This window comes from Pinus tabuliformis, chromosome J, assembly GCF_031772625.1.
Source record: "Pinus tabuliformis cultivar Carrire ecotype Pingquan chromosome J, CPIR1, whole genome shotgun sequence".
NCBI lineage: Eukaryota > Viridiplantae > Streptophyta > Pinopsida > Pinales > Pinaceae > Pinus > Pinus tabuliformis.
The window spans coordinates 1,237,536,779-1,237,564,310 of record NC_142295.1 but is presented as its reverse complement, the minus strand read 5'-3'; positions in this window follow the sequence as shown (position 1 = coordinate 1,237,564,310).

Here is a 27,532-nt window from a genome sequence, read left to right as displayed (position 1 = left end):
CCATGTAGTAGACAAACTTGAGATAGGTTAGGAAAAACATGATAGAATGAGAGAGAAGAACTAAACTTTCAATGTTTAGGTTTTCAAGCCATACAATTATCCCATACAACCTAATAGCCAGAACCTAGAGAAAGAAGCATGGAAGAGGCATTAATGAAAGGGCTATCATGTTTCTTTGTTTTAGTGATTGTATTGGAATCCCCTGATGTGTAAGATATAGTAATATAAGAATGCACAAAAACTATGAGAATCAACGTTCCCTATTGATATCATATATAGTGGCATTCAACTAGTATTTCTTTAATGGAATTAGAGGTGTAGAATATGTTTCCTAGACTAACCAACGAGAGAAGAATGTGTAGAAATATTTAAACAAATACTTGCAAATGATAAGAAGAAAACAAATGAATGTAATTGATAAAAATTACACAATGATTTCTTGAAAAAAATATGTCCATAAAAAATCCATACAATTTAGAGAATGCTCAATGTGTTATTTAGAAACTAAATGATTATACTACATCACAAAGTCTTCATGCTCTTAGAAAGAGTGTTCAATAGTAACTTAAAGATTTGAGTCAAACTTCAACAACATAATAGTAAATTAAAGCTCACACTCTCTATTTCCCACCAACTGTAACACACAATAACACAATAAATAGACACAACAAAACAATATAAACCATTTATAATATTTCACTTCTATATATTAGAAACCACTAATAATTAATTGTCTATATTGTTATTTCTTAACTTTTCAATGCCTACGAGTGATCCCTACCACTACTCAAAAAAATATTCCCTACCATTTCTTAATTCTTATTCCTTGATATTAAAAAAAAAACTTAAAATAAAAACTTTTAAACTAATTACCAAAAAAGACTTGTAAACTAATTACCAAAAATATAAAATACAAAAGTAAACTAATTACCAAAAAAGACTTGTAAACTAATTACCAAAAATATAAAATACAAAAGGGAAAATTGAAATAGATAAAATTCCCTCTAAATCAAGATCACAAAGCATTAATTATAGTTGCATGTATTTCGCATTGACCTAGAATGTTGAATAAACCTTGAAACTTAACAAAATTAAATTTTTGTTGCACCATGAAAGTGACGTGAGTAATTCGTTTTATATTTTGGTGATGTGTTTCTCCACAATATTCTTAAATTGTGAAGGTTAATACACAATAAAACACATGCAGCTTAGTACTTTCTTTTTGCTTAGGATTTTTTTTATGCAAAAGATAATTTATAATTTTAAATAATAATAAGGTATAAAAAATTTAACACAATATTTATTATAATGAATCATTACATTAGAAACTTTGTGTTATTTTGGAATTAACAACTCCGTCAACAAATTACTAACTATAAAATTCTAAAAAATATTCACGAGCATTTTTTTAATTCTATTTTTGAAAAAGCCGTTATTCATTTTTTTGATAGTAAATATTCAAAAAAACATGGAAATAGGAAAGTAATCTATTTAAAAGTTTAAATTTGATAAATGGGAGGAAATTCTTATCGAGAAAGGTGAAAGGCCATTTATTGAGAAGGGTACATGGAATTTCATTGAGTGGAGATGGATCATGTATGGCCTAGTTATCTAATTGAATAAATACGTCAAAAACATTGGGTGATAAATTCCAACTAGTGGACAAATTTAGGATAGGTTACGAAAATACTTTATAAAATGATAGTGAACAAATTTAACTTTCAATCGTTAGTTTTTTATTCCATATAACTGTTTGATAAAACCTAACAGGGCCAAAACATAAAGAAAGAATAATTTAAGATGCCTTAATGAAAGGGTGGTCAAGCTTCAGTTTTAGCCATTATATTGGAACCCTCATGTGTGAGATAGAGGGATATAAGAATGCACAAATATTTATAAGAATCTAAGTTCCCAATTGACCTTACACCTCACATAGAGGAGCATCTAATGAGTAGTAATCTAATGGAAATAATGGTGCAGAATATTCTTCCTACACTAACCAATGTGAGAAGAGTGCGTTAGATACTTAAACAAATAGTTGCACATAATGATAAGAAAAAAATGAATGGATTTGAAAACCATTACAGATTCATGATTTCTTGATAATAATCCTTTCATGACAAATCCCGACATTCTAAAGAATGTTAAATGTATTTTTTAGGAGCTAAATTATTATAATACATTATAGAGTCTTCTTTCTCTTTGTAAGCGTACTTAACAGTAACACCAGGATTGGAGAGCAATTTCAACAATGTAATAGTAAGTTAAAGCTCACGGTCCTTATTTTTCTTTCTCCAATGTAACACACAATAGATAGACATAACAAAAACATATAAACTATTTATGTTTGTCCACTTCTATATTTTAGATACCACTAATAATTAATTGTTTAATTTTTATTAGTTATCTAATTATTTCCTACCGCTATTGAACTAGTATTCTCTATTGTTTCTCAATATTGTTTATTCCTTGGCATTTCCCAATAACCATTACCTATTTGATTATTCCTTTCTATTGCTCAACAACCATGATCTGCGTCATTGCTAAACTACAAGGTATATATATGATACACATTTCCCAAGATTCTCTTATTTTCATATACATTACATACATATAAGATAAAATTCATCAAATTGTGATATAATTAGTAGTAAAGTTAATTAGTAGTAGTCATACCATCAACAAATTCACAACATTACTTCAATTTACCTTTATTTTTTAATTTTATTAATACAGTTGGAATATCGAGTCAAAGTCTAAATCCTTTACTATGATAATTCAATATTCTACCAAATATATATGGAAAACACTTCAACCAAATAAATTTTATACTATGAGAATGCAGGTTTTTGTGATTTATGATTGATACCAAATATTTTCTAGACTAAATCACATATCAAATTTGATATCGACACATTTCTACCCACTTAATGTGGTTCATCATCAAGACATAGATAAATAGCTAAACCATAAAACTAATAAATAATAGAGATGCAATGGATTAATCCCAATAGTCAAAAAAATAGAAAATAAAATTTATAATGAAAATAAGCATTACTGTAATATCCCCGTAATATCCCCACCCTGCTTACATGACATACCTCATTTATTAACATCAGTATATTATTTAACTTTTGATTTGTTGATACCATGAAGTAGTTAGGGTTCGGTACGGTGGGTCATAGAATAACCATATCCTTTCATTATTTATTTTCTTGGAGATGATGGACTGGACTTCGTCCTACACTCTAATGTTAAACATATTTACCAATCCACTAGAACTTAAAACTTGTGTGTAATTGAATAAAAAACCTCTTTCTATTCTCTGTTATTTCGTTGTTGTTTTTTTAATGAGAGGAAGGACCACTCTTATTTGTTATTTAGTCTCCCATGCATGATCATTGTCAATACTATGCAAGCAGCCAGATATACAATCTATATTCAAATAATCTTCCAACATTGATTGCTCGAGCATAGAGGTCACGTCTACATTTTCTGCTAACATTTAAGTGTGTTGAAATCAAATTAATAGCCAGAACCAATGAGTAAGATATAGTTGGATCCAGATTTATGGTTGTTTTATACGAGTATGATACAACCATAACTAGGCACACTTACGGTATCTGGTTTGAATAGCTAAAAGAAGAAACGATGGAATAAATGGAATTTGACATTGAAAAGCGGATTGGAGAAATAAGAGGTTGTATATAATTATTATTTTAGTGTACGCTACCTCTTTATGAAGGTAATTCTTATACCTCAAGGTAAATATTATTTGCTAACTTTACTGAATAATAATATGCATTTTGTACCAGTTAAGGTGGCTTATTATTTGGAATAAGATTGCATTCGAATTTGTGCATAAAAGATAAGCTAGATTTACTCTTTTCTTGGAAAACAATATATAGGAACCTTGCATATAAGCCTTGTTATGTCATTAAAATATTGCACGCATACATGTGTATATCTTGCTAAGTTCTTGAAAAAGTTTTCTTAGTTTACGCACAATAATAGATAAGTTAGAATATTTTTTCCTTGGAAAGAAAATCCATATGAAACCTGCACACAAATTTATTAAAGAAATCATAATCTTTTTACGAGAATAATGTATGTAAAATTTTCTTATGAAAAGAGAGATAATAAATTATTTCATTAGAAAAAAAAACAAATCCGTAAATTATGAGGGAATGCTAGATTATTAATTTCTTTGGAGATATTAGCATGATTCCTAAAAAGCCTTAATAGGAATATGTGCACAATAATAATATCCATTATATTGGAGTTCTTCAAATAATTTTTTATGTTAATTCTTGAAAAGGGAAATATTAATGGCCTGAATCATTGTATTAGATATTGAGGTGAAATTTCCTTTCATACTTTATCGTATTAAATTCTTCGCATTAGACCTTTGAAAAAAAATGTACAAAGAACAACCAATCTGTTATAGAAATATATATTTACATGAAGGGGAAGATTAATTTTGTGTTAAAGAATTCTTGAAAACCGAAACAAAAATTTAATGGTTATTATGTTAAAACTCTTCTTTTTAAAACATGGATGTGTATTTTCATGCAAAAAAATTGAACTAATTAGTGTGATGTTTCTTGAGAGGAAATAAGTTCCTTGCATGCACCAAAATAGAACTACCATCCTTGATATTTCTTGAGAGGAAATAAGTTATATTCATGCATGATATAGAAATATTATGTTTGATATTTCTTGAAAGGGAATGTGTTATTTGCTTGCATGAAAAATAGAAATATTGTGTTTCATCCCATGAAAGGAGATATGATATCTACGTCCATGTAAAGTACACCTTTGATACTGGATTCTTTGAAAAAAATTATGCATGGAAAATATATAATTATTATGTTAGACACGGAAAAGAAACAAGTAATTGCATGAAATCAGTGCATTAGCTTTTTTTTGGAAAAATACATATATCTGCATGCAAGAAATAATAATTAACACATTAGTTTACTTTTAGAATAGAGCATGTATTTGTGTGTACAATAGACTTTCTAAATTGCTTTATCTTGGGAAAGATGCTTTTGGAAAGGGACTTACATTTGCATGCATTATAATGATACTTGTTATGTTACATTTCCCTCAAAAGGGGGCAGACATTTGTATGTATTATAATAATAGTAATCATTTTATTGGAATGTTACTTAGTTACATGCACAAAGAAAAGTTCAAGGGCTAAAATTCCTTGAATAAAATTTTAGAGTGGTTTCCCTTTGGAAATGAACATGCAGTTGTGTGAGAAGGGTCATAGTAATGTGGTATTTATTTTGATATGCTTGATAATTATTTGCTTATACTTAATGCATGAGCAAGGATGGTAGAAACATGTTGTGATATTATATTTACATCTCATGTATGCATATGAAATAATGGTAAAGCATCGCTTTAAAGACTGATTATTGATTTATTAGTGTTTTATCTAATCATATATCAAATCTTGTTGATGAAAAAAATGGCAGGAAATGATGGTGACTTGTGCAAAGGATAGATTATGTTTAACATTATAGGAGGTAAAGAACTAATTGTCCATGTAGATGAGTGTGAGCTTCAGAATTGTCCACTGATGGAACAACCAAGCCACAAAGATATAAATATCGAATATTTATGGGTAAATGATATCATGATAAATGTAATAGATTTTAGTGAGATATGTTGAATTTTAATTATATTTCTTTGTAATATTTTGTGACAATGGTTAATGGATGGACTCCCTTATAAGCCATTAAGTGAAAGTGAACACCCTCACAAGCATTTAATAATAAAATTAAATGTTTATTGGTTTTCACCCTGCGGGGTTTCCAGGATATGTCGGTGTTCAATGATGTGATTTCTTATTGTGTTAGTTTGATGATGTTGATTCCTTGCATGATGTGATGTTCATAATATCAAATATGTGATTAAATAATTTGGTTAAATGAATCATAAAATTGATACAAGGTTACATCAGAAAGTTTATGTTAATATGATACAACAATGGTTATTAATAATTATGTAACTTACTATTTTTAATGATGAAAATTCCATCTAATGGTTAATGAGGAATCTAAAATAAAAGTTTGGACAGTTACCCATGGGTAAATTGTGTATGTTTTTTCTAATTCCATGCATTTTCATGTGAGGTTCCCTTGAGATGTTACAAGTGGTATCAGAGCTAGGTTGCAGCACTGGCACCTTTTTGGGAATTGTTAAGCAAAAAAGAGATCAAGGTATGATACTACATATCGAAATATGTAGTAGACTAATTTTGACATGAGATGCATGATGCATGTTTATAACTGCATTGAAGAGTAATAAGTACTAAATTTTGCTAAAAAAATTTGTTCATGACATTTGAATCATGTTAAGGATAAAAGACAATAAAACCTTATTGCACCTATGAACAACTTGATTAATCACTAGTGAAAGTAAGAATTGACTACCAATCCTTGCAAATATGAAAATATTAATGATACATTTAATGAATATGACTAAAGTTACATTTCACTATTGTTAAAGAATAAATGTGTGAATGAAAAATATGGTGAATTGCCTCGAAGAGGATGATAGCATTTTGAAAGGACATTTAAAGAACCCCTCTTGATGTTAAAAAAATAAACCATGAGTTGAGTAATGAGACTTCACTATAATAGCTAGTTGTTTATTGAGTCTTGTCATGGCTGATTAGTTAGTGTTGCGGGACTAACTATTAAAACTTGCATGAATCAGATTTGATTTAAGCTTATTGCAAGTTGTAAACAATTGATGATGGTAGATACTTCATGTATTGGTATGTTGGTAACAGTACACAGTGGGAATTGGAAATGTTTGGATTGTTAACCTAACTATATCGACATTTATACATTAATGAATATTTGCATATGTTTTTATGCATGACAGTATTGTATGCATGAAACTAAAGTGGTTGTGAAAGTGAATACTTTTTTAAAGAATGCATATTTATGACTAAATTTGTTGATGCGATAAAGTGGGTGTAGCTTAATGGTAACAAGAAAACCTGTGAAGGTAAAACGTTGCAATGTGAATTGCAATCATAAATGAGAAATTATAATTTTATGATATGCATGATTGTGTTATTTGGAAAATCATAATGTATACCACCTATAACTCAGTTATGTTCCCTATCACTCTAGATATTGTGGACCCATGTTATATGAATGTATAGTGTACATAAATTTTTGTTTTGTTTTAATGACAATCTACATATGTTACGTTATGTATATCACTGTGGGAAAGTGCTAAAAGAGAATTTTATGTGCCATATAGTTGTTGACAGTTGTGAAAGGCCAGGAGGCCTTGGGTTGATGGTGGTTGCCTGCCCATAGGGGTTGATGGTGCTTTCCTGCTCATATTTCCTCCCCCTAGAGATAAATTGTCTCAGTAACGAAAAAGAGTTTTCCAAGATGGTGAAGAGGGGAAAATCATGAAGAAAAACTCTTGATTTTGAAGCCTGTTGCAGGAGGTCCAAAAACCTCCTCATACATGGGACATTGTCATAGGAATAGGAAGGATGCTTTTAAGAGGAATCATGTATTGAACACTTTGTGGTCATTGGAATTATTGAGCTGATCATTGTAATTCTTGAGAGGAAATAAGTTCCTTGCATGCACCAAAATAGAACTACTATGCTTGATATTTCTTGAGAGGAAATAAGATATCTTCATGCATGATATAGACATATTATGCCTGATATTTATTGAAGGAAATGTGTTATTTTCTTGCATGAAAAGTAGAAATATTGTGTTTGATCTCTTGAAAGGAGATATGATCTTTGCATCCATGAAAAGTACACATATGATACCAGATTCTTTGAAAGGAATTATGCATGGAGAGTATATAATTATTATGTTAGATATTAGAAGAGAAACAAGTAGTCACATGAAATGAACTCATTAGCTTTCCTGTGGAAAAATACATATATCCACACACAAGAAATAATAACTAATACATTAATTTTATTCTAGAGCATTGCATGTCTTTGCGTGTACAACAGACTTTGTAAAAATATTCATCTTGGGAAAGATTCTTTTGGAAAGGGACTTGCAGTTGCATGCACAATAATGACATATGTTATGTTAGTTTCCCTTAGAAGGGGGCATGCATTTGTATGTATTATAATAATAGTAATAATTGTATTAGAAATATTACTTAGTTACATGCATAAAGAAAAGTTGAGGGGATAAATTTCCTTGAATAAATTTTTATCTAATCACATGCCCAGAAATCAGAGCTAAGATGTTAGTATCCTTTAAATGAAAATGGATGGTTACAGTGGTTTTCCTTTGGAAAAGAATGTGTGCTTGTGTGAGAAGGGTCATAGTAATGTGGTATTTATTTTGACATGCTTGATAATTATTTTCTTATACTTAATGCATGAGCAGTGTTTTTAGAAGCATGTTGTGATATTATATTTACCTCATGTATGCACATGAATAGATATTAAAGGATCACTTTTAAACACTGATTATTGGTTGATTAATGATTTATTTAATCATGATATCAAATATTGTTGATGACAACAATGGCAGGAAAGAGTGGTGACTTGTGCAGACGATAGATTATGTTTACTGTATGATGGTCCACTGGTGGAACAACCAAGCCACAAAGATATAAATATTGAATATTTGTGGGTAAATGATATCATGATTATTATAATAGCTTTTAGCTAGATATGTTGTATTTTAATGATATTTTTTTGTAATATTTTATGACAATGGTTAAAGGATGGACTCCCTTATAAGCCATTGAGTCAGGGGTGAACATCCTCAGAAGCATTTAATAATAGAATTAAACATTTTCTAGTTTTCACCCTATGGGGTTTCTAGGGTATATCAGTGTTCAATGATGTGTTTGCTTATTGAGTCATTTTGATGATGTTGATTCCTTACATGATGTGATCTTCATAATATCAAGTATGTGATTAACTAGTTTGGTTAAAGGAATCATGAAATTGATGAAAGGTTACATCAGAAAGTTTATGTTAATATGCTACAATAGTAGTTGTTAATAGTTATGTAACTTACTATTTGTAATGATGAAAATTCCATCTAATGGTTAATGAGGAATCTGGAATAATAATTTGGATAGTTACCTGTGGGTAAATTGTGTAAAATTTTTCTAATTCCATGCATTTTCATGCGAGGTTACCGAGCGATGTTACAAGAAGAAAAAATAATAATGTCAAAACTAAAAAATTAAAATAATGAAAATTCCCTAAAAGCAAGAAATAATAATAATCAAGACTAAAAATAAAATTCAAAAGAAAATTAGGAAATTTTTATTTTTAGTTTTATTTATTATTAATATTTCTAATTTTATTTATTTATTTTAATCAATAAATAAAATACAGAAGGTAATAAAAGAAATTAACTAAAAGTCAAGGAATAATAAAACAGTAAAAGCAATTATTAAAAGAAAACTTATAATAATAATAAAATTAATAAAACTCAGAATATTTAAAAAATACTAATTCAAATAAAAGAGTAAATGAAAAAGGAAAATAAATAATAAAAGAGGGATTTTTTTTTTTAACATAGAGGTGAATAAAATAAATTCATTTTTGTTATTATAATATTTTTTGTTATTTCGAGCAGCCTCGTGGAATGAATGGAAGGTATACATCGAGGAATTAACTCGGTCCAATGTAAGAATAAGGGACAGACAGGATCAGCTGGTTTGGGCAGATGCGGAAAATGGATCGTACTCACCAAAATTCAGATATAAATATCTAATGAGCAGAAAAGGATGGGGGGAACCAGAATGGTGGGACAAGTTGATCTGGAAATTAAAATGCCGGCAAAAGCAAGACTCTTCTTCTGGTGTATCTTAAAAAGAAAATTCCCTACTTGGGACGTGCTTCAAGCTAGATACAAGCAAGGACCGGGAAGATGCTACCTATGCAAGGCGGATTCTGAGAGTATAAACCATATTTTCCTTGAATGCCAGTTCATCAAATCAGTTTGGGTAGAGGTCGGGAAGCTCTTAGGGAGAAGGATTGAATGGGAGGGAAGGAATGTTCAAGAGGTTTGGGAAAAATGGTGGCGTTACTATCCCGGTTGGAAAATGCGAAATTTTCCCCCTATCATTTGTTGGGGAATATGGATCGCAAGAAATCGCAGCATTTTCATGGAAAAGGAAGCCATAGCTGAAACTATTGCAATTCAAAGCTCTGCTATTTTTGAAAGCATTCCAAACTCAGAGGAAGGAAACAACCCCAGGCAGATTAGGGAGGAACAGATCCAAGAGGGGATTCCCTGGGCATATTTTGACGGAGCATCTCAGAACAACACAGCAGGAGCAGGAATGATTATATAATTAAGCAAAACAAAGTCTTTAAAAGTATCTGTAGGAATAGGCACAGGGAAAAACAATTATGCAGAACTTACAGCCTTAAAACTTCTGTTATGTTGGCTTATCCACAGGAACATTCTCGCAGTTAAGATCTTTGGAGACTCTTTATCTATTGTTAATTGGGTCAACGGAAAAAGTAGATGTCAAAATTACATGCTTATACCTCTGCTTGAAGAAATTATGTCCTTAAAAATCTCTTTTAATGTTTTCACTATTTGTCATATCTATAGGGAGCGAAATGTTACAGCAGATACCCTTTCTAAAGAAGGTTTACAGCAAGCTATGGGCAGTTGGAAAATAGTGGAAGAAGACCAGGGACAGATCTATGTGTCGGATTAGCCGCCATGCTCTTAAAGTCTATCAACCTGTCCTAAAAATTTTGTATATTTTTTATTTTTGTTTTTTGCACAAACTTCAGATACACAAGATATTATGCTCTAAATTACTGTTTGAAGAAACTAGTTCTCTGTTTATGTCACTTTCTATTTTCGTTTATGGGCTGTTTTCCTCTTAAGAGGAAGCCCATGAAATAGTAAGCGGTCAATCGCAGTGGGACCTTTTCATTATGATGGTTTTGTGTACTCAAGGGCTGAAAACGAAACTGCTTATATTTTCTTTTCAGCTACTTTTATATCAGATTTTGAGGCATGGAAAAGTCTGATCTTTCTGTAGCAGCTCTATGATTTTGTCATACAGCAAACGAAATGCCTTTGGCATATACTTGTAACTTTTTATGTTTAATGAAAAGTTCACTTTTTTCCTTGGAAAAAAAAATAATATTTTTTGTTATCATCCAAATAATTATTAATAGGGAAGGAAGCAATTCTTAAAAAAAACAGGAGAGAGGAACCAAACACATATTCCTAACGATAATAACGAATATGTCTAAGTAAGTAAGAGGAAGGAAAAAAGTAAACAATTTTGGAATAAAGAGAGGGGATCTAACAAGGACTAACCTTCCAACCATCATCCCTATTTTATGTCTTAGGCCTCTTCTCAATCTCAATGGCCTCCCCAAACTTACAATGATGGAAGTGATCAATCTTGGCAATGACCTAGGAATCCTCAATACTAATGTGGTTCTTAGTCTTCTCAACATACTCAGCCAAAGTTGAGGAGCGATTCATACAATTCTCTATGTCAGCCACATGTTCCTAAATCTTTTGATTAATGGAATGACCAATCTCTCTAATGTAGGGTGTCCCACAAGAACTTGTGATCAAATACACACCTTTCATGTCTTTGTGACTCACTGGGTCTTTGAATGATATTAGGGAGCTATGAATCATGTTCAAGGGTCTGAATGTGGAAGAAACATCGTCCTTCCTAAGAACTTGAGCAATCTTGTAAGTAGTTCCTTGTATAAAATGAAGTTGAACATTGGAAGTAAATTGATCAGATATTGATCAACGACTTAAGTGATAGCTAAAATTTCAAAGTATTTGAAAGAGTGTTGAATATATGCAAATGAATAGATCTCATCTTCCTGATTCTGGTGTCATGAACGGTTCGAAAAACTGACACTGTATGAAGGAGTTATCGCAATTTGAAAAGTCCAGTAAACTGCAATTTTTAGACATTTGACCAAGATTAATTTGGTTTTTTCAAAAATTAAAAAGAGTATATTCCAAGGAATATTACTTGGAATATTCCCTTTTGGGGACCAATCAAGTGCTGACACGTGGCAATCTCGAAGGCCGCCACGTTTCCCTTGAATGGTTGTGAAAAATTTGTTAGGGGTCTGACGTAATCAAACCCTTGACCTCTGGCAAGAGAGCACAACGCTCTACCAACTCCGCCTGACGATGTTTCTTAACTTGTAACGAATATATTGCAAATTTTTTTATAATGGTCAAGTTTGGGGGTTAGGACCATCAACAGTCCTCGAAAACCATTCACACGTTTCGCTGTGATTTAACTGTCGCTTGCATTGACAAGCGATTGCACATTAATATGATCACCAGCCTTATCCCTAACCGCCGAGGTCATACTGTTCACTATGCGCACCCAACATTTATTGTAATAGCTACCTCCGATGGTTAGCTTGGCGGAGTAGCTAAAAAGGTGGAAATGCTACATTTAACTAGAGTAAATGTGAGTTCACCAAATTTGGTGGAGTATCGCTAGCGAATATTGACTAAATGCACCCTAGGAGTTGTTTTCGACTAAAGAGAGTGAAATAAGAGGCGAGCTAGGCTAATTGGAGCCTTTTGACGCCAATGGAACAATCCAAAGAAGCTGAATAAGTCATCTTCATAGAGATTTTCATCCAGGGAGATTTTGGAGCTCAGGGCCACCAGGAATTGGAAGCAGTGGTAGGAGCTACCAGTACTCGCTTTCAGCAAACCAATATTCATTTATGACTATAATGAGTATTCTAAATCCCTTTCAGGGATTTGCAGAGTCATTTGAAGAATTCTAAAGGTCGAGATGCTACAGGGAAGTTTCAAGCAGCCTAGTGCTAATCGTGGAGGAAGGCCTAGTTTGGGGATGAAGTGCTCATTTTGAGAAAATGGTCAGTGTATTTTTGGTGTCTAATATGTGATGGAGATAGTAGATGAGGTTTCAATGACAGTTAAATAATTCTGAAGGAGTTAGAGCCATCAAGAAGCTCAGGGTAGCTCATAGCACTGATTGAAGGAATCAAGTCTAAGGGAGCTTAGATATGTTTGCAGAGTGATGACAGCCACGACAGGGATATATATGGTATTATAATCCCATTGGTTCAGTTCAGTAACCTTTGGAGTTAAGTGTGGAACTTTTAAAAGAAACTTTTCCATAATCCTAAAGATCTAAGTCAATATGACAAAAGCTCAAGGAGACGTAGCCCACGATATTCAGGTGAACTCCTAGAATAAATTTGTTGTTATGTGTAGATGTTTATTTGATGCATTATATGGCTATTATATGTGTTTAATATCAGTAGAAACAACTGAACTTAAAGAACTTAACAGTTAAGAACAAAAGACATACACTTGTTTCAAGTATTTAATTCCGCAAATGTCATATATAAGCGAGATCATTTATTTTTTTAATTGAGTGGGAGGTTCTTGTAAGCATAACAAGTTATCAAACCCCCATTTTAGATTAGGTGGTATCAGAGCAGGTTTCTTGACTGACAGAGCAATAGGTTGCTTGTTTGACTTGAAAGGTGTTTAAATAGTATAAAGAATTTGACTATTTGACTATTTGACTGTTTGTAAAATGACTGTTGCTTGAGTTTATGAAGGAAGAAGGGCTGAAGGAATTCTCCTTACCCAAAGGACCTCAAGGAAACCCTTGAAGCACAAGAGGGTTTGTTTGCAAAAGGCTGCTTGAATAGGAGTTTGACTCTACAACCATTTAGTTCAAAATTTTTGTCAATAGATTTTGAAAGCTTTGTGAATTTTGCTGAAGTTCTTTTGTTCATTTCTATAATGAAAACTTCTACAAGTGAGTTTTAAAATCTTCCCCCTTCACAAGATTCTTTGATGAAGACATGAAGTGAGACTTGTTCATCATGATGGATATGGTGAAACAAACGTATGAATATGTAAAGAAGATCACAAAACTTCTAGAGCAGTTGAATTCCATGAAGGAAGAGAAGTAGTTTCTTTTTGACAAGTTCCAAGAAATGGAGAACCAACTTCATATTGCAAATATGAACCTAGAAAGGATGCATGAGTTGGAAACATATCTCCTTGTTGCTAAAGAAGCCTTAGTCAAGCATCGGTTTGAAGAAGAGGTAAACAAGTATAGTTTGTCTTCAATTCCCTCTAGGAATGTTTATGTTGTTTCTTTCGAAAAACATACAAGAGGTATATGTTCCAAGTTGATGTCAAAAATGGGTTATGAAGGAAAAGGTTTGCGCGAACATGCACAAGGCATTGTTGAGCCAATAATGGTTGAGGAAAGGCCTAAGTATTTGGATCTTGGCTATGGCCAATCTTATGGAGAAATTTCCAAAGCATCCATGAAGTAAATTGAACGAGTTCGTAGAAGGAGTTTCATTTTGGGTTCTCTACCTCAAGTTTGCAAAGATTGTATTCATGGGGAATGAAATTGGTTGAAACATACTTTTCAAGAAGAAGGTGTTCATAAGCATGCACTTAAACAAGGGAGTTGTGAAAGCTCTAAAATCATTGAAGAGATTGACGGTGTTCCTAAGGGAGCCACTTCTTCATTCAATTCACCTTCTCATGAAGGCAACAAAGGTGAAAGAGGAAGGTATAAATCTGATTTCAATCACATTTCTTTTGGTTATGTTAAGCATGGTAAATTTCCACATAAGAATTGGAAAAAAATTGCATGTTCCTTTTGTGGTTTGGTTAACCATAGTGTTTCTAGATGTTGGAAGAAAATGGCCACATACTGGAAACTTTTGAAGAAAAAAGGCAAGAAGCCAAAGGTGCATTGGACAAGGAAAATTACGTTGTAAAGAGGATGAACATGTGTTTCACGTATTTCCATAAGCAAGGACATATTGTTGAAAAGTGTTGGATTTTGAATCCAACAATGCTTCCACGAAATTTGAAGAAGTTGGAAAAATATAATGGCAAGAATGGAAAGGAAGTTTCTATAATTGATGTGTTTTAGGATGATTCACATGTTGATATTGATGTGTAGTTAAAGGAAGAGCCTTTGATGTGGATTGGTAATAAATGGTTAGAGTTATTATCCAATTAAAGGTTGCATGTCTTTTGATTTGATAAATTTCTTTGCTAATGGAATGCAAGTTGCAGGGTTTTACCAAAAAGATGAATGAAAAGTTGAGTATGAGACTCACTTTATTGCAGCAAAATTATGTTCATTTCAGTTGTGTGAGTACATTTACATATGATTGAGGATCTTGTACTTATGATTGTGCTTGAGAGAGTTGAAAAATGGAATACATGCATGAGAATGGTATGTATGAACAAAGAAATGGTGATGAACTCATTCTATTTGAACATGTATATGTAATTGATTTTATGGTCGATTGCTTTGTTTAAACATGCATGCAATGTCATATTGACTTGGAAAAGTTGATTTTGTCTCCAAGATTGAGAAAGGGAGATAATGATGAAGTGTTTCACAAGAGGTGGAATTCTTGCTACTTTGAAAAAGAATCGTCAAGTTATTTTGTACATGCTTGACTTGAAGAGTTAGTTGTTTGAAAAAGGTATGTTTTTGTCGGCTTGTGATTTAGTCGAACAATTGTACACCAAGATGTAAGAGACATGATGATGATTCACATGATGTGAATTTATGTCGTCAATTTGTTTCTTGCATTATGGTTTTTTTGACAAGATTTTAGAAGAAGATTTGCAGCAGTAAAAGTCACCATAGAAGTGGCTTGGTAAGAAGTGGGTTGACTTCTTGATCAAGTAAAACATACTTTCATTGATACACATGAAAATTTTAGTTAGGTACGCATATATTTATGATGTAATCTCACATTTTTTTTAACCACCTTGGGTCGATGATCAAGAAAGCGAGGTTCAGCTATCTTCCGTAAACTTCTCAACATAAATTCTAAATGAGTTCAAGGAAGACAGTTCATAACTGGAGGACAAGCACATCCAGGAAGGGAAGTGTTGACTACCTTCGAGTTTTGGTTCAAAGGTACTAGCCATGCAAGGAAAGTGTATGGAGGCCGAAAGAAGAGGGTGTTGTACTCTCATCTAATGTACAGATCAGTATATCAGTCTTTTGGGGTCCAAAAGATTCCTAATGGGGAGGAGTAATCAATGACTTAAGTGATAGCTCAAATTCCAAAGTGTTCAAAAGAATGTTGAACCTAAGAAACCAGATAAATATCATCTTCCTGATTCCGACGTCGCGACCGGTTCGAAAAACCAAAAATGTATGAAGGAGTTATCACAATTTGAAAAGTCGAGTAAACTATAATTTTTGGACATTTGACCAAGATTAATTTGGTTTTTGCAAAAAATGAAAAAGAGTATATTCCAAGGAATATTCCCTTTTGGGGACCAATCAAGTGCTGACTCGTGGCAAGCTCGGAGGCCGCCACGTGGCCCTGGAATGGTTATGCAAAATTTGTTAGGGGTCCGACGGAATCGAACTCTTGACATCCAGCAAGATAGCACAACACTCTACCAACTCTGCCTGACATTGTTTCTTAACATGTAACATATACATTACATATTTGTTTTGTAACAGTTAGAAGTTTGGGGGTTAGGACTGCCAGCAGTCTTACCCACCAGCGGTCCCTGAAAACCATTCACCTGTTCCGATGCAATTTAACCATCGCTTGCATCGGCATGCGGTTGCACATTAATACGACCGCCAGCCTTATCCCTAACCGCCGAGGTCATACCGTTCACTATGCATGCCCAACATTTATTGTGACAGCTACATTCGATGGTTAGCTTGGCGGAGTAGCTAAAAACGTGAAAATTCTATATTTAATGGGAGATAAGTGCCAGTTCACCAAATTTGGTAGAGTATCCCTAAGGGATATTGACTAAGTGCACTCCAGGAGTAGTTTTCGACCAAAAAGAGTGAAAGAAGAGGCTAGCTAGTTCAATTGGAGCCTTCTGAAGTTAATGGAATAGCCTAGAGAAGCTAAAGAAGTCATATTCATAGAAATTTTCATCCAGGGAGATTTTGGAGCTCAGGGCCACCATAAGTTGGAGGCAGTTGTAGGAGCTTCCAATACTCGTTCTCAGCGAACCAATAGTCATTTATGACTGTAATGGGAATTCTGAATCCATTGCAAGGATTTGTAGAGACAATTGAAGACTTCTAAAGGGCAAGATGCTACAGGGAAGTTTCAGGGATCATAGTGCCAACCATCGAGGAAGGCCTAGTTTGGGGATGTAGTGCTCATTTTGAGAAAATGATCAGTCTATTTTCGGTATCTGATAGGTGTTGGAGACACTAGATGTGGCTTTAGTGATAGTTAAAGAATTCTGAAGGAGTTAGTGCCATCAAAAAGTTCAGGGTAGCTCAAAGCAATGATTGAAGGAATCAAGTCTAAGGGAGCTTATATATGTTTGCAGAGTGATGACAACCATGAAAGGGATATAGATGGTATTCTAAGCCCATGGGTTCAATTCAATAACCTTTGGAGTTAAGTGTGGAACTTGTAAAAGAAAATTTGCGATAATCCCAAAGAGCCAAGTGAAGATGACAAAAGCTCAAGGAGACGTAGCCCACGATATTCGGGTGAACTCCTAGATGAAAATTTGTTGTTATGTGTAGATGTTTATTTGTTGCATTATATAGTTGTTATATGTGTTTAATATCAGCAAACACAAATAGACTTAAAGCACTTAAACAATTAAAAGCTAAAGACATACACATGTTTCAAGTATTTAATTATGCAAATGTCGTATATAAGCTAGATCATTTATTTGTTTAAATGAGTGGGAGGTTCTTGTAAGAATAACAAGTTATCAAACCCCCATTTTAGATCAAAAATTCTCTAGGTTTTTTCTTATTCCTCATAACGTTGCTTTCATTCTTAAAGGCTTTGATACCTTGAGATTTGTTATAGCTATTCAATTCAAAAACATCAATAAGATGGGTTTTCTCACCCTCTAGGCGATTTTCGTTAGAAACCCACAAAGCACAAGTATATAGAGTGTTTAGGACCCCTAGCTTCTGCAATGGATAGTGATGGGAGTTAGCATGAAAATATTGCTAAGTGTGATTTTTCTTAAGAAATGCTTGGTAAGAGAAAGAACCATCATATTTCTTAGAGATAAAAACATCAAGGAAACGAAGACTACCATCAATCTGAGTTTCTAAGGAACTACTGACAAGATTGCTTAGGTTCTTAGGAAGCACAGTGTTTCTTCAACCTTCAAACCCTTGAACATGATTCGTAGTTTCGTGAGATTAGTCAAACACCCAGTGAATCACAAAGACATGAAATGTGTGTATTTTATCTCACGTTCTTGTGGGACACCCTACATTGGAGAAATAAGTGGTTTTTCCATTAATCAAATGATTTAGGAACATGTAGCTAATATAAAGCATTGTAGGACTCACTCCTAAGATCTAGATGAGCATGCTGAGAAGACTTAGCAACACATTAATATTGAGGATTCTTGGGTCATTATCAATATTGATCACTTCAATCACCGTAAGTTTAGGGAGGCCATTAAGATTGAGAAAATATTTAAGAATCTAAATAGGGATGATGGTTAGAAGGTTAGTCATTGTTGGATCGCCTCCCTTTATCCTTGATTTGTTTTTTCCCCTCCTCTTTCTTACTTAGCCCAATTATTTTTCATTCTTAGGAATATCTATTTAGTTCCTCCTTATTTTTTCTTTTTTTTTTTTTTCAAGTATTTCACCCTTCCCTAATAATAAATTTAGATAATAAAAAAAATTATTGTAATAAAAAAAAATGTTTTATTTTATTCACCTTTATGTTGAAAATAAATCAATCAATCTGTTTCCCTCTTTTATTATTTATTTTACTTTTCCATTGACACTTTTCTTATGGTCTCGTCGTGAGGATGAGTTAGATATGCTTCTTTAACATCTTAACAATCAATCATGATCCATAAAATTTACCTTGGAATCTTAGATGGATGGTAGCCTTCCCTTCCTGACATCCTTGTCTCCAAGAAATCTGATGGTTCTTTCTCTCACCAAGTTTTTCGTAAGAAAATGCACACTGAACAATATCTTCATGTTAACTCTCATCACTCTTTAGTACAAAAAATGGGGGTTCTAAATGCTCTAGATACTCATGCTTTGCAGGGCTCTAATGAAAATCATCTAGAGAGTGAGAAAACCCATCTCCTTGATGTTTTTGAATTGAATGGCTATAGAAGATCAGTAGGTATCAAAATATTTCCAAAAGAAACCAAAGGTCTGAAGATTAAGAAAGAACTTAGATAATTCTCTTCCAATGTTTTGCTTCCCTTTTTTAAAGGAACTACAGAAAAGATTGCTCGAGTTCTTAGGAAACACGATGTTTCTTCCACCCTTGAACACAATTCGAAGCTCCCTAAGATTATTCAAACACCCGACGAACCAAAAGGACATGAAAGGTGTGTATTAGATCTCATGCTCTTGTGAGACTCCCTACATTGGGGAAACTGGTCATTCCATTAATCAAAGTACTCAGGAACATGCCGCTGACATAAAGCACTATAGGACTTGCTCCTTTGGGTGAGCATGCAGGAAGACTAAGCTCCACATGAACATTGAGGATTCCTAGGTTATTGCTAAGATTAATCACTTCCATCACCATAATTTTAGGGAGGTCATTGAGATCAAGAAAAAGTATGAGAGGCTAAATAGGGATAATAATTGGAAAGTTATTCATTGTTGGATCCCCTCTCTTTATTCCTCTATATATATATATATATATATATATATATATATATATATATATATTCTTTTTATTCTTTTATATATATATACATATATATATATATATATATATATATATATATTCTTTTTATTCTTCTTAATATCATGTTTTTCCTTTTCTTTTATTTCATTCAAAAAATTATTTTTATGTGATTTTAAAATCATCTTATTTGATTTCTAAAAATCTTGCTTACTTTTACTTTTATTTATTATTAAAAATAATTTTTACTTGTTTTAAAAAAACATTTTACTTTATTTTAAAAATCATTGTATTTGTGTTCTAAAATAATTTTATTTTTACCTTTATTTGTTTTAATTAAAAAAACATTTTTATTTTTATTTGTTTATATAAAAAATCAATTTAGTTTTTGAAAAAATAAATAAATTATTATTATTATTGTTATTGTTATTATTATTATTATTACCATAATTTTTAAAATAAACTTATTTGTAATTAAAAGTCTTTTCAGTTTTACTTTTATTTGATTTTAGTTATCATTTTGACTTTTATTTGAACTTGTTATTATTATGTATTTAATTAATTGATTGATTGATTTAATTTAATTTATTTATTTTTAAGTTTGACCTATAGACAGTTTCTTTTTAGTTATTGACTTAATATCATATTAGAATATTATAAAATTACTCAAAATAGTCACATTTAAAATATTTTTATTTATCTATTAAAATCTAGTGGTTAGATTCTAACCATTGTAATTATTGGTCTCTACATTTCCCCCTCTCTATTTAAGCATATCTAAACTTTTCTTCTCCATCTTATCCTAACAATGAACCACACTCGTTCCAACGTATCTAAGCTTTGCTTCTCCATCTTATTCTAACAATGAACCACACTCGTTCCAAACGCCTTGACTAAAAATTCTCATGTAATTTTTTCTGAAAATAATTCTAATATACACAATATGGATTACAACAAAATTTATTTTATTTTATTGGCCTCTATATTAAATAAATAAATTTCCCTCTTTTAATATTTTTCTTTATGCTTTTATTTTTTTTCATTGAATTGAATGGGGTCTTGGATAGATGGTGATCCGTGCTCTATTAAGACAATCCTTGATATAAAGTCACCTGTTCCATTCCCCGCCCACATCGGGGTGATATATTGAACATGATGAAGATGTAGTGTGACCAAGTTTGCATATATATATATATATATATATATATTAAATGTTCTAAGCCTTATAATTTTATTTTTATATTTTCTATTCATTTAGAAGTAAGCTTCACAATATGGAATCTAAGAGGCTCCCAAAAATTGCTTCTAACTTTAGTGAAAGCGCCCACGTGCACTTTAAGCGTGGTTGGCATGAGGATGCTCAGTCTTGGCTCAACCTTTGTGGGATTAGGGAGGAGATCATCATGGGAAGAAAGGATAGTATCAAAGATACTATTACCTCCAGTTTTAAGGACAAGATGTGGGATGCTAAGGAGCTGGAGGATAAAAGGAAACTAATATACTATAAGGAGGTGATCAACCCCACCCTCGATAACTAGAGTTGTCTCTCTGTGTTACTAGCACTGAGAAGAAAATGAGCATCACTAAGATTATAAATAACTCTCATGAGCTTCGGAGTGAGACTAGACAGTGATCTACTCCCAAAACTCCTTGGGAGTATAGAATTTGTTAAGTTTGTGATACTAAGAAGGTGGGAGATGAGAATAATGTCCTTTTAGACTGCACGGCTCTTTCACACATCCACTCTCAATTACCTATCACTCAATCACACCTCTCATTTCCTTGAATTATTAAGCCAACCCAAATATAGTGATCTTGGAATGCTTCTTTCCTTGCTCTTTAATCACATAAACAAGAAGATTTTGAAGAATTACAATTAGACTCTATTTTATTGAGGTGCGATAGACCACATTGGTCTTAGTGGACATTAATCATCATCATCACCATTTCCTATTTTTATAGCATTTTCATTATTTTTATTTCTAATTTTGACTTTATTATATTTTTTCTAACGTTCATAATAATTAAAAAGGGAAAAATTAATTGTTCGGACTAATCCGTTGCATCTCTACTATTTATTAGTTACTTTTTTCAATAATCTTTCTATGTCCTAATGATGAACCATAGTAGGTGGTTCAAAAAGAGTTGACTTTATAATCTAAATTTGATTTTGTCCGAAAATATTCGATATATTCCAAATTTTATTAATTTTATTATGATTATAATTTTTCTTTTCATAATTCCTCTATATTTATTTATTATTCCTTGACTTTAAGTTAATTTTTTTTAATTACTTTCTATTTTTTATTTTATTTATTCATTTATTTAAATAAATAAAAATTTAGGTCATTTTAATGACATTTTTTCTCTTTAATTTTACTCAAAATCCAATAGATATTTTTAAAAATTTGAGTTTAAATTGTTTAATTTGCAAATCCAACAGAGAGTTTTTAAAACTTGAGTTTAAATTGTTTAATCTGCATAATTTGAGTATGTTAGGGTTTTTTAGGGCGTTGACTCCATTTATGTATTCAAAAATATATTTGAAATAACAAAAATCTTGAAATTGTATTGCCGGATTTTTGTTAATTCCGGTAAAAAAAACTATTATGTATGTATGTTAGACTAGGCCATAATAATAATAATAATAATAATAATAATAATAATAATAATAATTTCTTAGTTTTCTTCTAAATTTTATTTTTAGTGTTTAATATTATCTTCTTATTCTTAATATTATTTCTTATTTTTAAGGTTTTTTCTAATTTTGACATTATTTTTTTAATGTTAGTTTTTATTCTATATCTATATCTATATATATATATATATATATATATATATATAATATTGGAATTAATCCATTACATCTCTATTATTTATTAGTTCTATGATTTAACTATCTAAAATAGGTAATCAACCTTAAAATAAATATGTAATTTAGTCCACAATATTTTAAATTGCAAAGAGTAATATACCATACAAAATAAGAGCACAATATCTATTAATTATAGTAGTTTAGAAAGATGGCGTGGTTTTGGCATTAATATTTTGATAAGTAATCATCAATTTTTCAATTATATTTATTAGTATTTAAAAAAAAAAAATATCTAAACAAATATATATTAAATATTAAAAATGTGCCAGTAAAATATAGTTATACAATATAAAAACAACTATAAATAAATAAATTTGAAAAAAACTAAAAATACAACGAACTTTAAATATTTAAAAATAAATATCATATTAATATTTTTTCTCAAAATAAAGGTGGAGGATTAAAACATGATACTCGAAACCTCTTACCAAACCTAAAGATTTAAGCACTTATAAATAGAAATAGAGAAAAAAAAATGAAAAAACATGACTTTGGCTTTTTTTTTTTTTTTAATATCAAAATGTTAAGTGTAATTTAACAAGTTTTTTATTTTTTATTTTTTCAAGTAATAGTTCTTAAATTTTATATGAAATTCAAAATAATTATCATTTTAAATTATTAAATTTAAACCGTATCAAAATATTGATATTTTAAATCTATTTTATATTTTAAAAATATATTTTAATAAATAAAATATTTAAATTTTATTGAAATTATATCATTAAATTTCAATAAATATCATATCAACAAATTTTAATTAAAAAAATTGCACTAATATTTAAAATTTTTATAATTTAATTTATATAATATTTTAATTAACTTTCCATTATTAATTTAATTTACATTAATGATTAAGAATATGTGTTTCTTCCTTAAAAAATTATATGTTCAAACTAGAGGAAAATAGAGTATATATGTTTTCTTAAATTTAGTGGTAAAATTACTACGCAAAAATAAGTCTTTTATTTTATAAACAAAAAAAACTCATACACATATAATGTTTAACTTAATTGTGACATTAAAATTAAATAATAATTATAATGATGATTTGCAATTAAATTTTTTTGGCTAACCGAATTTGAAAACACAAATAAATATAGGAGTATTCTAACAAAGCAGAGGAATTGCAAAAACCTCCACTCGTAAAGAAATCTTCCACTATTGCTACTGGAAATTTTTTTTGACAGTCTATAACTTTTGGACTTGGATGTGACATTTGTATGAATGGTGATACATACATGATGGAGATTGTCTGCAATTTTTCCCAAGGGTAGTCTAACGACCTGGAGGAATTGCCCAGAAAGTTATGGAAATTTCAGTTATATTTAGAGAAAATTCTGCAAAGATTTTTATAAGTGCAAGTTATAGTTGTTAAGATTCAAAATTTTAGGTGCCTTAGATGTTTTTGATGGCGCTGAATCCATTTCCACCATCAAAAAAATCTGCTTCTCCAAAATTCCGGCCACTTTACACTTTCCAGGCAATTCCTCTGCGTCTTTACACTACTCCTTTTTCCCACAGGAACAGGCTTGCATATCTGACAGCTCTGACTGCCACAATTCAATGCCAATGGTGAATAGGTGATAAATTTAAACTCATTCAATGCATAGGATTTCGAATTTCAAATTGCTAGCTAAATTTCTTCAGTAGCTTTTCAGTGGACACACTATGACTCTCTGCGCCATTTTTGCCCTGGTATTGACAAGCTCAGCCTCTTGCATATCGGCATCGACATCATCCTCCATTGCAGGATAACCCAGTGCATCGACATCATTCTCCATTGCAGAAGCACCCAACGAGACACCAGTTCAATTGCTCTATATCCCAACAATTGATATCACTTTTATCAATATTTTTCAACCATCCCTCCACTGGAGTTTTCTTGAAGAGGTCAAGCGTTGTTGCAATGACGTGAAACTCTTGTCTTTTAACTCTTGCCTTTTAAATGGCCGAAAAATATGCTCCTCAACATCGGAGTCCATCATGTAGGAGATGATGAACAGGAACCAGATTCTCTCCATGGATAGCGGCTCCGAATAGCCTAAGGATTTGATCTGCAGTGTCCTAGTGGTATAGAAGTGGAGATTGGAGGGTTTGTTCATAGCTTACCGATCTTCACTACATTCACTAGTAAATGACAAGGTGATCCTTGTTCTGCCACTCTGCTAGTTTTCCTTTTAGGTCATGCCACTCTGCCATGGTTTTTTATTTCAGTGTAACTCTATCACTTTCACTTCATTTGCAGAAAAATCGTGGTCGAAAACTGCATTATCTTGAGAGCAAAGGAAATTGTGGAGTGCTAACAATTGGGTTCATTTTGCATTTTAAACAACCATAAATTACTGGTCAAAAATTCTGTAGTTATTGTTTACCTAGCTTTTAAATAAATAGTTTATTAACTTTTTGTATTTAATTTTTGTTGGATGGTAATTAACAGCCAAAGACTCGTAGAGTTTGCACACCTGGTACATGCAAAAGATGCAGCAGCCAATGGCGAAGTTCAAATACAAAACACGTTGAATGCAAAAAACCCGTCGAAGCTCAAATACAAAACACATTGAATGCAAAAAACACGTCGAAGTTCAAATACAAAACACATTGAATGCAAAGAACACGTCGATTAATTTTAGCTACCACTCTCGCATCCTTTAGTGAGAGTGCAAGTTAAAATAATTGGAGCTTCCATAGTTATTTGAAATCCCATTTTAATTAATGGAGATTTCCTTTAGTGAGAGCGCAAGTTAAAGTTATTGGAGCTTCCATAGTTATTTGAAATCCCATTTTAATTAATGGAGATTTTAATGTGTTTTTGGTTCGTTTTGGTTTGTGGTATAAAGGTGTGTAATTTTTTTTATTTTTAGATAAGGCTAGGCTTCTATCATCCTGCAAAATAAAAAAAAGACTTGGCTGGTCTTATTTTACGTTGTTGGAATGTCTGGTTTATAGTGGTTTTTATATTCTCAAAAAAGTACCTATACGTCAAAAGATATGTGTGATGTCCTTCCTAATAATTTTATATTTATTTGGAGAGGTTTGTAATAATATATATATTTATTTATAAATCATAAAATTGTTATTTTTTATATCTGGTATTTTTTTCAAATTCAACTTAAATTATTCTTACATGGCTTTTTATAGAAGATTGCAAAAATTAATTGGTCGAGATAAGACAATTTTAAGATAATAACTTTGTTTCATGGACATTAATTAAAATGTAGTGTAGTGCAACACAGAATTAAATCTAAGAAAAAGTTTTTGAAGCAATTAGGTATAAAAAAATTATAGTATAATTAATTGGATAAGAAAATTTAATATTTCAAGTTTTCAATAATATATATAAAGAATAATGATTTATTTAATTTTGAAACAATTAAATTTATTTATTTATTTTATTATTAAAATTAATAATAATAATAGATTTGTTTTTTAAGATTATTTTATTCCCACAAATAAATATTATGAAAAAATTTATTAAGTTGAATGTTTAAAAAGTAAAAAATTACTTTGTAATTTTTTATTTTTATTTTTAAGATTATCACATAATTTATTATCTTTCTCTCCTATTATAGAGTTTGTTTTCATTCTCTCTTTTATATATATATATGGTTTGTTTACATTGTTTTAAATATGATTCAATTTGTAATTTTTTTTTATTTTTTTTTAAGATTATCACATAATTTATTATCTTTCTCTCCTATTATAGAGTTTGTTTTCATTCTCTCATATATATAGCTTGTTTATATTGTTTTAAATTTGATTAAATTTTCAAATTTTCCATAAATTAAAATCAATTTACTATTTTGTTAATATTATGTTTTTTTAATAAAAAATTATGTTCATTTCTTTTAGAATGGATAAATATTTTACTTTTTCGTATTCCTTATTATCTCATTGCTTATTTTTTTTTTTAATTTAATATAATTTCAAATTTCCATGATAAAAGATAAGGGTTTAAATATTTCTTATAATAGGGTTTTTTTTTTTTTTGCCTAAAAGTGAAAATTGTATTACTAAATATTTGCATATGAGTGTATCTAACCAAAAAAATGACAATTCTCTTATTCTTATTTACACTAAGGTATAAAATTGACCAACTTTTCATGAAAGACAATATTAAGATACTAACTTTGTTTCACAGTCCGTACTTAAAATGTACCAAAAAAATGAAAATTCTCTTATTCTTATTTACACTAGGGTATAAAATTGACCAACTTTTCATGAAAGACAATATTAAGATACTAACTTTGTTTCACAGTCCGTACTTAGAATGTAGTGCAGTGCGGCACTGAATTAAATCTAAGCAAAAGTTTTTGAAGTAATTGGGTATAGTTTTTTTTTATATATATAGTATAATTAATTGGATAAAAAAATTTAATATTCAAATTTTAAATAATATATATGGAGAATAATGATTTATTTAATTTTGAAACAATTAAATTTATTTATTTACTTTGTTGTTAAAATTAACAATAATAATAAATTTTATTTTTTTAAATTATTTTGTTTTAAAAAAGAAATAATATAAATATATTTAAAATGAAGAAATTTTAATGACACAATGTTTCGTTGACACAATGTTGGAGTACGACTCTTCGTTGAAATTTAAAACAGAAATCGATGAATAAATTGTGCTGGAAAAGAGCCTAGTTGCGGTCTTGAAATATTACATGGTCTTGCAGTGCTAGAGTGTGTATGTGTGCGAAGTAGCCTGCTTTGAATGAGATGCAGTGGACTACATATTTATCAACTAGAGATATCTGAACAGGTTGTTAAATAGATCAGAGTCACATAATAGAGAGAAGCCTGTGGAAAATACTTCTGCATAACAGAATCATGTATCGGTGATGCGCGTGTTCTGTCCATCTAAATCACTGCATGTGTTGATCCTATTGTGTGGAGCGATGATACACTTACAGCAAGTTGTGAGAGCTTGGAACACAACACAGAGCTCGTTATCTAAGTTTGAAGTTTCATCTCTCAGTGTTATC